Source organism: Ceratina calcarata, unplaced genomic scaffold (genome assembly GCF_001652005.2).
Source record: "Ceratina calcarata isolate Rehan_Ccalc_2016 unplaced genomic scaffold, ASM165200v1 scaffold127.2, whole genome shotgun sequence".
In the NCBI taxonomy this organism is placed as follows: domain Eukaryota; kingdom Metazoa; phylum Arthropoda; class Insecta; order Hymenoptera; family Apidae; genus Ceratina; species Ceratina calcarata.
The window spans coordinates 1,026,230-1,034,681 of NW_017133727.1; the positions used below are offsets into that span (position 1 = coordinate 1,026,230).

Sequence of the window (8,452 nt, forward strand, 5' to 3'; positions counted from 1 at the left end):
CCATATACCGAGATGAGTCATTTTGACTTCCACGGAAAGTAGGTTGAAAGCATAATTATTTCCCTCATTTTCCTTATTAAATTATTATTATTATCATTATCAATTTATTATACAATTTTTACTCATAAAAACGTAAAAATTACCATGTCTTTTGTTATGACTTATTACTTTGAAAAACAAGTCATTTTGATCAGTTCGGTAGAAGTACGTTAATCGCCGGTAGTTCTAGTGTTGAAATTAAAAAAAAACACGGCAGTGGGTAGAAATTGTGAGGTTTACTATACTGCGAAGATGTGAAAAGTGAAATGAAATTCGACTGATTCCGAAGAAGTATAGACGTACATTGGCTTCGCTGTTGGCGTTGGCGCCAACGTACGATTCCAATTCATTTCCGGCCTTCTTTCTCTGTCGCACGCTTTTCCTGGCGGCAACGAGGTTCTTTGTCGAAAAATAGCATCGTCATAGTCATCGCGATGGTCGTCATAGACCAGTGAGTCACTGAACGCGAAGAGGCGGTGGGTATTTAATTCGCTGAGAAAATCATCGCGAGTCATCTGCATCCTAACGATTTTTCCACGAAAGAAAATCAAGCGACGCACGTTCAAAGAATGTGTTCAACTGGTAAGAAGCGGTATCCATAACAGTCGAATCGAGAAGATAATGCGATCGAGAGCTGTAATTCTCATTATACGACAGCGTAACGAGTTAAATAATGAACGACGAAGCACAATAAATCGAGTGATCTCTACGGGTCAATGAGTAAACAACGAATCCTTTGAAATATCCATTCCTGATGCAGTGACTAAACTTCAGGTTTCATTTCTTGAAAAATTATACATGCAGAAAACGTAAAGACAAAATTCACTAGAATATTAAAATTTTAATGCACGTCATTATTCTTGTAAGAGAAATTTCAATACAGATTATTTGACATAAAAATCCGCAGTCTAGAAATGTATTTTCTTAATAATATTCTCAAGTCTTTTATTCGACTCTCTAATAGAAATTTGAAACTAAGTTCGTTAAGCCCAATAGGAAAGTGGTCGAAGAGTATCATTCGAAGTATCTACGAATATGTATGGATTTCACTGTATTTGTCTACTCGAGACTAAAATAAAAGCTACCCCAGTTCGGTGTCTATAAATATAATTTTTTTTGTGAAGATGAGAAGATCGTATGGCTCGAGACAAATAATGGCACAGCGGGCCATTGTGCATTTTATTAATACTATTTTTAGGTACAGGAACAGAGGTAACTATTCTTAGTCGTAATAATCTTCCTTCCACGAAATGTTATATAAATCGTAAACAATGAATAAAGCAGTAAATTAGAACTCGGGTAATGATCACATGTGAAAGAGATTGCTTCAAATGATGAAACTGACTGAGCATGTTGATCCAAAGTACTACACATGGGCCCGTGCGCGCGATCAACAACAATGTGATCTATCGGTATTGACCTACATACATATGCACTGACTACTGATCTTCATCTTCGTATACTTCGTTATTTCAAATCCTGCGAGCGATTGAAATTATAATATACTAGTTTGTAGAGAAACGAGTGAACCTTTCATTCAGTTTAACATTCGTAATTAACGTTTGGTTTTTGACCCGAATTTGACCAAATAAGAATTAAAATTACTTAATTAGAATTCTAAGAAATTCGAATTGTCTATTGAATTTTATTCTTAATTAAAGATTGACTTTTAGAGAAATTTGCTTTTTGTTATTGTTCGAAATTATTTTTATGATGCTAAAGGAGTTTGCTGTTGTAACCCCGAAAGGAGAAGCACTTAAGGCTTCACTATTACAAACACTACGTATTTTTAATAAATAATACAACGAAATAATCCGATTGTATGTACAGATTCAGATGTTACTGACACGACAACGAGCTGCAGTAGTAACCGCAATGACGCAGTATGTAGCTAGATCGACCTCAGAATCAGTATGTACACTACGTACCTACAGATAGACAGATTCTACAGGGTGTACCGTTCAATGAAGAATTTATCGATGCTACTCGCGATTGCGATCCAACTCTCATTGGCCGTCAGATAGTCTGTTTTCAGAGAAAATGATCACGCGACTGATCGATTCACAGAAACTGAATGTTTATAGAGTTTCATAATCCGGCGTGAATTAACGACGCGGCCCTTCCGGAAAAAACAGCTGATCTATGATCTCTCCAGAAATGATTCATCGTAGTAGATCTGGAAATACGTTCGATCGTCGTAATCAGTAAAAATTCCTTGAATGTCGACAGCCCGACGCGAAAACATGCTGATACGTACTGCGATCACGCATTGAAATTAGAGATCGTATTTCTCGAGAATCTTTAAAAGACGTTTCGAAAATAAAAATGAACGTACCAGCGAAAAAACATTATACAAATGATTATAATTAGATCGAGGATTTTCGTGTATTTATATAAAACGTATACCGACTTTTGATCTCTTCTCACGTGATTATAATTAGATTCCAGTTTTTTATGCATTTATAAAAGATACACAAAGTGTATTGACTTTTGATCAGTGCTCATACGATTATGATTATGAATAGAATGCAGATTTTTATTCATTTACAAAAGATACAAAAAGTTTACTGTATTTTAATTAATATACAAGGCCATGATATTTAATTTATAAATGAATTTCTGAATTTCATTCCTTAATTCTGTGTACTAAGTATTTTATTTTCTATACAGTCTCTGATTATGATATATGTATTTATTTTCTTATTAACAGTCATTTTAACGATAAAGTTCATTTCTGAAGGTATGCATGTTAACTACGAAACTGTGTTGCATGATTCCACAATAAGTAGTAAAAAAAACTAAATTATATAAATTAGTAGTTTTTAAATATGTTATTTAACTTAAAGTTACCTAACTTTAGTTAACTTAGTTTACCTTAACTTAGTTAACCTGACTGATTCTGTGAAAGAATACAAGAATATTTTCAACTTTGCTAATAATATGTGTATACGAAGGACATCCTTCTCAACACGTTTAGCACTAATGCACATGATAACTTTTTTCTTTTTTTACAAAGTACGAAGTTTATTACATAAATCTGTACTGAATACGATTAGAACAAAGTTTGTTATCCGGCCAGACTAAACAAGCTTGGAAGGCAAATATTATGTAACCTATGCGTAATTATTTCTGAAGTACAGGAAGGAAATTGTAGAATTGCAAAGGTTTCCATGGGAATTCCGAACAAGACGACTTCGTAAATAACCAGCCAGTTATAAGCGAGTGTGTGTGTGCTCGGCTCGCGAGCAAACAAGTTTTTTGCAAATCATTCGCTACATTATTGCAGTTCGCTCGTATCTAGCAGAATACCGTGACAATGACTATCGTAAGCAAGGTCGGGCCGGTTTCTAGGCGAAAGAAACGATCGGGGAAATCGGCTGCGGTCCCACGGGGAGAGGGACAGAGAAAGAGAGGCGGGGTATAGGCCGTGCGAGGCCGTCAGATTAATGCAGCCAAGAAAGAATTAATCGATTCCCCGGTTCGAATAATCGGCATGTCGATAATATTGCACTTTATTCACGATCATGATCGCGACATACCGTGAGCACGACCTCGAAAATCCTCGACCGCAAATCAGATTTCAATCGACAGCGCTACGTGAAAGTATAACGCGGTACCGCGATCTTTCCTCGCGGACTCTCACGTCCTTTTTTACGCTCGATGCGAACTTTAGAAGGAGTTCACGTGAAATCGTACACAGGATAAAAAATAATTACACTTAGACGTTTCCCTGCGGCGAGCGACGCGTATACGTCGAGGCTGAACGAGTCGGGGATAAAAAGTAAGGAACGATGTACTTGGATTTTGCGAATAAACGTCACGGCTATCGGACGAAAATATTTGTCCGCGCAGACGATATAGATAGAGGCCTGCGGCTAACTTTCAAAATATCTTTGTCTCGGTCGCGAAACAGACACACGCGTACGCGTGTACGTGTACGTACGTATGTACGCGCGTACTTAGAGCCTTGTGCGACATGTGCTTTCATCGATGTCGTAAATGCGCGAATCTTATCAATTGACCGCGAAATTTACGCACGATAATACTTTGTTTTGCAGCCAGTCGGCCGGATCCTGAACCCCCCGCTGCTGTTTGCGCAGTGGCAGCTGCGAGGAACGAATGATGCGACGATCGTTTAACAAATTGCCAGCCATAAATCTTAGTGAACGCTCCTTCCTGGACCGAACGGGGTACCACCGTCGTCCTCTCGTTCAATTCTACGTATCGTTCACGCTCTCCCTGATAGCAGCGTCGGCCTAATTTTTGTATCTTCTAATCTGGCATGTATGCACCGCGCGTACTTACTTCATCACGTCGAAACGTTGTCCACGATCCCCGACGAATTGGCCTCGGCTTATTTTCACTCGAGGAAACCCATTAACCAGTTAAGAACACTTTGTATGACACAACATGCCTCTTATATATTTATTTCATGTATGTACGTGCGCACGGGCACACGTTCACTACTTTGTCCCCGCGACGCGCAAACAGAACGTGCGGTACAATGGAAGTCCGTATATTGCGTTATCATGCGCGTCGAGCGTTAGATTCCCAGCGTCGATCGTTCACAGAATTTCACCTATCCACCGTATACCGAAAGCTGTTCTGTCCCGGTTTTATCTAATCACTCCAGCGGTTCGCATCGTTCAGTCCTTTTTCTAGGTCACACGGTATTACATAAAGCTGCTCGTTCGACTTGGACGTCGTCTCCTCGAACCCGCGAGCACCATGAAGGGAAGCTCGTTTTTCAGCAAATAATCACAGAAAAATCGAACGTTTGTCCATTTGATGTTTCGACGTCACGACGTCGAATTTGACTGACACGCGCGTTGGTAACGCGTCCCATCGAATCGCATCGATCTACTCAGCTCGTTTTGGTGCAGTTATGTTAACTGATAAAAACAGGAAGACCGTGGAAACATGCGCGTGGACCGACTGAACACCACACACCCACGTAGACCGCGCGGCTGTTGGCGCGACACTGAAGACAACTGCGTATCGGATCGGTCCCAACGCGCGGCGCAGCGCTGCGCCGCGCCGCGAAGATCAAAGCGGAACGCGCGATGAATCGCGCAGTCGCATGATCGCCGAAGACTAATTGCGAGCCTGTTTACCGCCAGAATTAGATAAAACGACGAGAGAGCCATGGACTGCGTGTTACTAGTCGACTTGTCCGTCCAAGCTATTTTTCTGTCTGTTGTCTGCACGGAGTCTGACGTCCCATTACAATTTTCACGTCGCGTACAACGTTATCAACAGATTACGGAAAGCAATCAGTATAGTAGGAAATGCAGTAATACATTGTAAACAGATTCTGATTAATAAATGACTGAAAACGAATTTTGGCATTCTTATTTGATGATCCTTAACCAAATGATCAATCTTGGGAGTGACTAGTCAGAGGTCACTCGCTTTAAAGTCACCCGAGTGACTATGGATGATTATTGGAAATGGCCAAATTCTGACTAATAAATTAATAGATACGAATCTTAGAATTTTTATTTCGCGATCCTTAACCAAATGACCGAATGACCAATCCTAGGGGTGGGTACTTAAAGTCAGTGGTCAACTGGTCACTCAACTCACTCCCTTTGGAATGACCCAAAAATTTCTGCCCGATTATCGATAAATGCGGGAGGAAACGAATATGCAAATCAGGAGCCGAGCCTTCTCTTGAATCGGCCAATCGTTTTGCGCAAGCGTCATTTTGTCCAATCCGTCGATCCCCGAGAGGGTATAAGTACAGAGCCCCGACGCTCCTCGAGTCACTCGATCTCACTTCCGGTTGGACGTTCGTCGCGTGCGGACCTCGGAGCGATCTTTCGAGACGGTGTTAGGTGCTTTTGCTGTATAAAAAATAAATTTATAAATTTATGTTATAAGCTTTAGAGCCGTGAGTTCTGAAAACGACATAAAAGAAAATTCAGGCAAGGCTGGCCGTGGCTTAAAGCGACACATGGTCGCTCCCACGTGGCAATCCTTCGCTGCTTGTGATGTGAATGCTTCTGATACAGAGCTTAATAATAATATAGGCATTGCGAGTCTTAATTTAGAAAAGGAATCGTGTGAGGTGGCTGGCCTTGAGGCTGCTGCAATAGAGGGAAATCAGGTAAGTGCTTTTGATTACTCAGGCGACTGCGCTTCGAAATTCCATTGTACTTCCGTGTACAACAGAAATATTAAGTCGCGTCCGGTATCACCTCAGTTAGGGCTTGACTCCTCAGACTCTTCGGCATCAGGTTACTCCCAGCCGAAGAAGAGAATCATTAGATTAAATAATGTGCCGGCGGAGAGGTTGGTTAACCTAGAAAATAACCTGAAAAGTTCTGTACTTAGTACTAGTAAAAATAATTCTGCTGACATGAATGCCATGGAAGTTATTCCAAATGTTAAAACATTTAATAGGTTTGACATTTTGTCTAATGCGTTCAGTGCGAACATCGAACTACAGGTTCAAGAAAATAAAGAAACCCAACCTAGAACTGATGAACATACGGGTAGTAGATATGCGGATCCCCTGAAAGTAAATTTGGGAGAGGCGGAACGTAAGCTGTCGGCAAAAGTGCCGCCTATTTACATATCAAATTTTAAATGCTCAGCTAAGATCTTTGAGAAGCAATTAGTCGAGTTATGCGGGAAAACCTTTAGATTAAAATTATTAAAAGAGGGTATTAGAATTCAATTTTCAAACCCAGATGCCCATAAAAAAATGATAGAATTCCTGAGAACGCATAATCACTCGTTCTATACGTTCTCAAATAGTAATGAGAAGACGCTCAGCGCTGTACTTAAGGGTTTACCAGACACTCCAGTCGATGAAGTCCTCCTTGAACTTCGAAGTTCTGGCCTCTCTCCAATCAACGGCTCACTTATAGGAAAATCAAAAAGCAAACCGGCTTACCGTATAAATTTCCCACCAGGAACTAATCTGAGTCATTTAAACAAAGTCGGTTATTTATTTAGTATTAGAGTATACTGGGAGAGATACTTCTCAAACAGGAAACACACGCAATGCTATAGGTGCCAATCCTTTGGACACTCGGCGACAAATTGCAACAGACCCCCAAAATGTGTGAAATGTGGGGAGAGCCATCATTCGTCGGCATGTGTGAAAACGGTTGAGCTGCCCCCAAAATGCGCCAACTGTGGGGGTGAGCACACGGCAAACTACTCAAAATGCCCAGCGCTTCTAAACTACTTAAGTGCTAGAGAAAGCTCGCATAAAAAGGATAGGGCTTTCAGTAATGCTGATGAAATTCAGCACACCCCTTTCAGTGCCTTTCCGCAGATAGGCGTAAATCATAAAAACTCTCAGAGACAGGTGGGCCCAAAAAATCTAACGTTTCAAACTGGTAAGTCATATGCTGACACGTTAAAGGGAGTTTCTCCTAACAAAACCAAGGAGTCCCCAAATCTCCCAGAGCAGGAAGATATAACAGAACTATTTAATGAATTTAAAACACTGGGAGATCTTGTTAATATCAAACTTATGCTTAACACGGTTAAATTGTTAAATTCCAGACTAAGGTCTTGCAGAACTAATGGTGAAAAGTTCCAAGCATTCATGCTTACCGTAAACTCCCTTGAGTAATAATCTACAATGGCTTCTTTTCCTAAAATAATACTATGGAATATCAGATCTTTTATAAAAAAACAGAAACGAACTCATTTATCTTATTACTAAAGAACAACCCGACATCATTTTGCTCACGGAAACTTTGTTATCTCTAAATGACACCGTCAGTATACCAAATTTTAAAATAATACGGAAGGACAGAGTCACTGGTAGGGGTGGAGGAGTGGCCATTTTGGTACAAAACCAAGTAGCGCACAGAGAAATTCACACCAATTGCATCAATGGTATGGAACATTGCTTTATTAAACTGGTGGACCCTAAAGCATATATTGGGGTTGCTTATGTCCCGCCTGGTGTTAAGTTGACTACTTCCATCTTAGATATCCTGAATGGCACGGGCTCCCCATTCTTGATAGGTGGGGACCTAAACGCCAAACATAAAGCATGGAATAACTTTGTTGGAAACCACAGTGGGAATGTTTTGTTTAGCCATTGTGAAAATAACACTTATGACATAATCTACCCAGATGACTTTACACGTTTCCAACCGGGTAGCAGGCCATCCACTATTGATTTATTTCTTTCTTCAATAAATCATAATTTTAACTGCGAAACAAGGGACCAGGGTCCTTCGGACCATACTCCAGTGGTTTTAACGGCTGCTAAAGAAAATACAAACGTGGGCATAGAGCGCACTATTGACTGGAGGGCATACCGATCACTTACAGAGGGGATAAACCTGAGAACTGGTTTTCTTAACACAACGGATATAGATGAGGAAATAACAAAAGTCTCCCGAGTGATGCTTACTGCTGTCAAGGCTGCAACTATAAAGGT

At 40.4% G+C, this 8,452-nt stretch overlaps 1 protein-coding gene across 1 annotated transcript in view; it reads right to left on the reverse strand.

The window, feature by feature from the left end:
• The window catches only part of LOC108628852 (uncharacterized), a 26,244-nt gene extending 21,194 nt beyond the window's left edge, over positions 1 to 5,050 (reverse strand). The window contains exon 1 of the mRNA XM_018031058.2: positions 4,345 to 5,050. The gene's annotated coding sequence lies outside the window, so the exon portion shown is untranslated. The remainder of the gene's footprint in view (positions 1 to 4,344) is intronic.
• Positions 5,051 to 8,452: the final 3,402 nt, after the last annotated feature.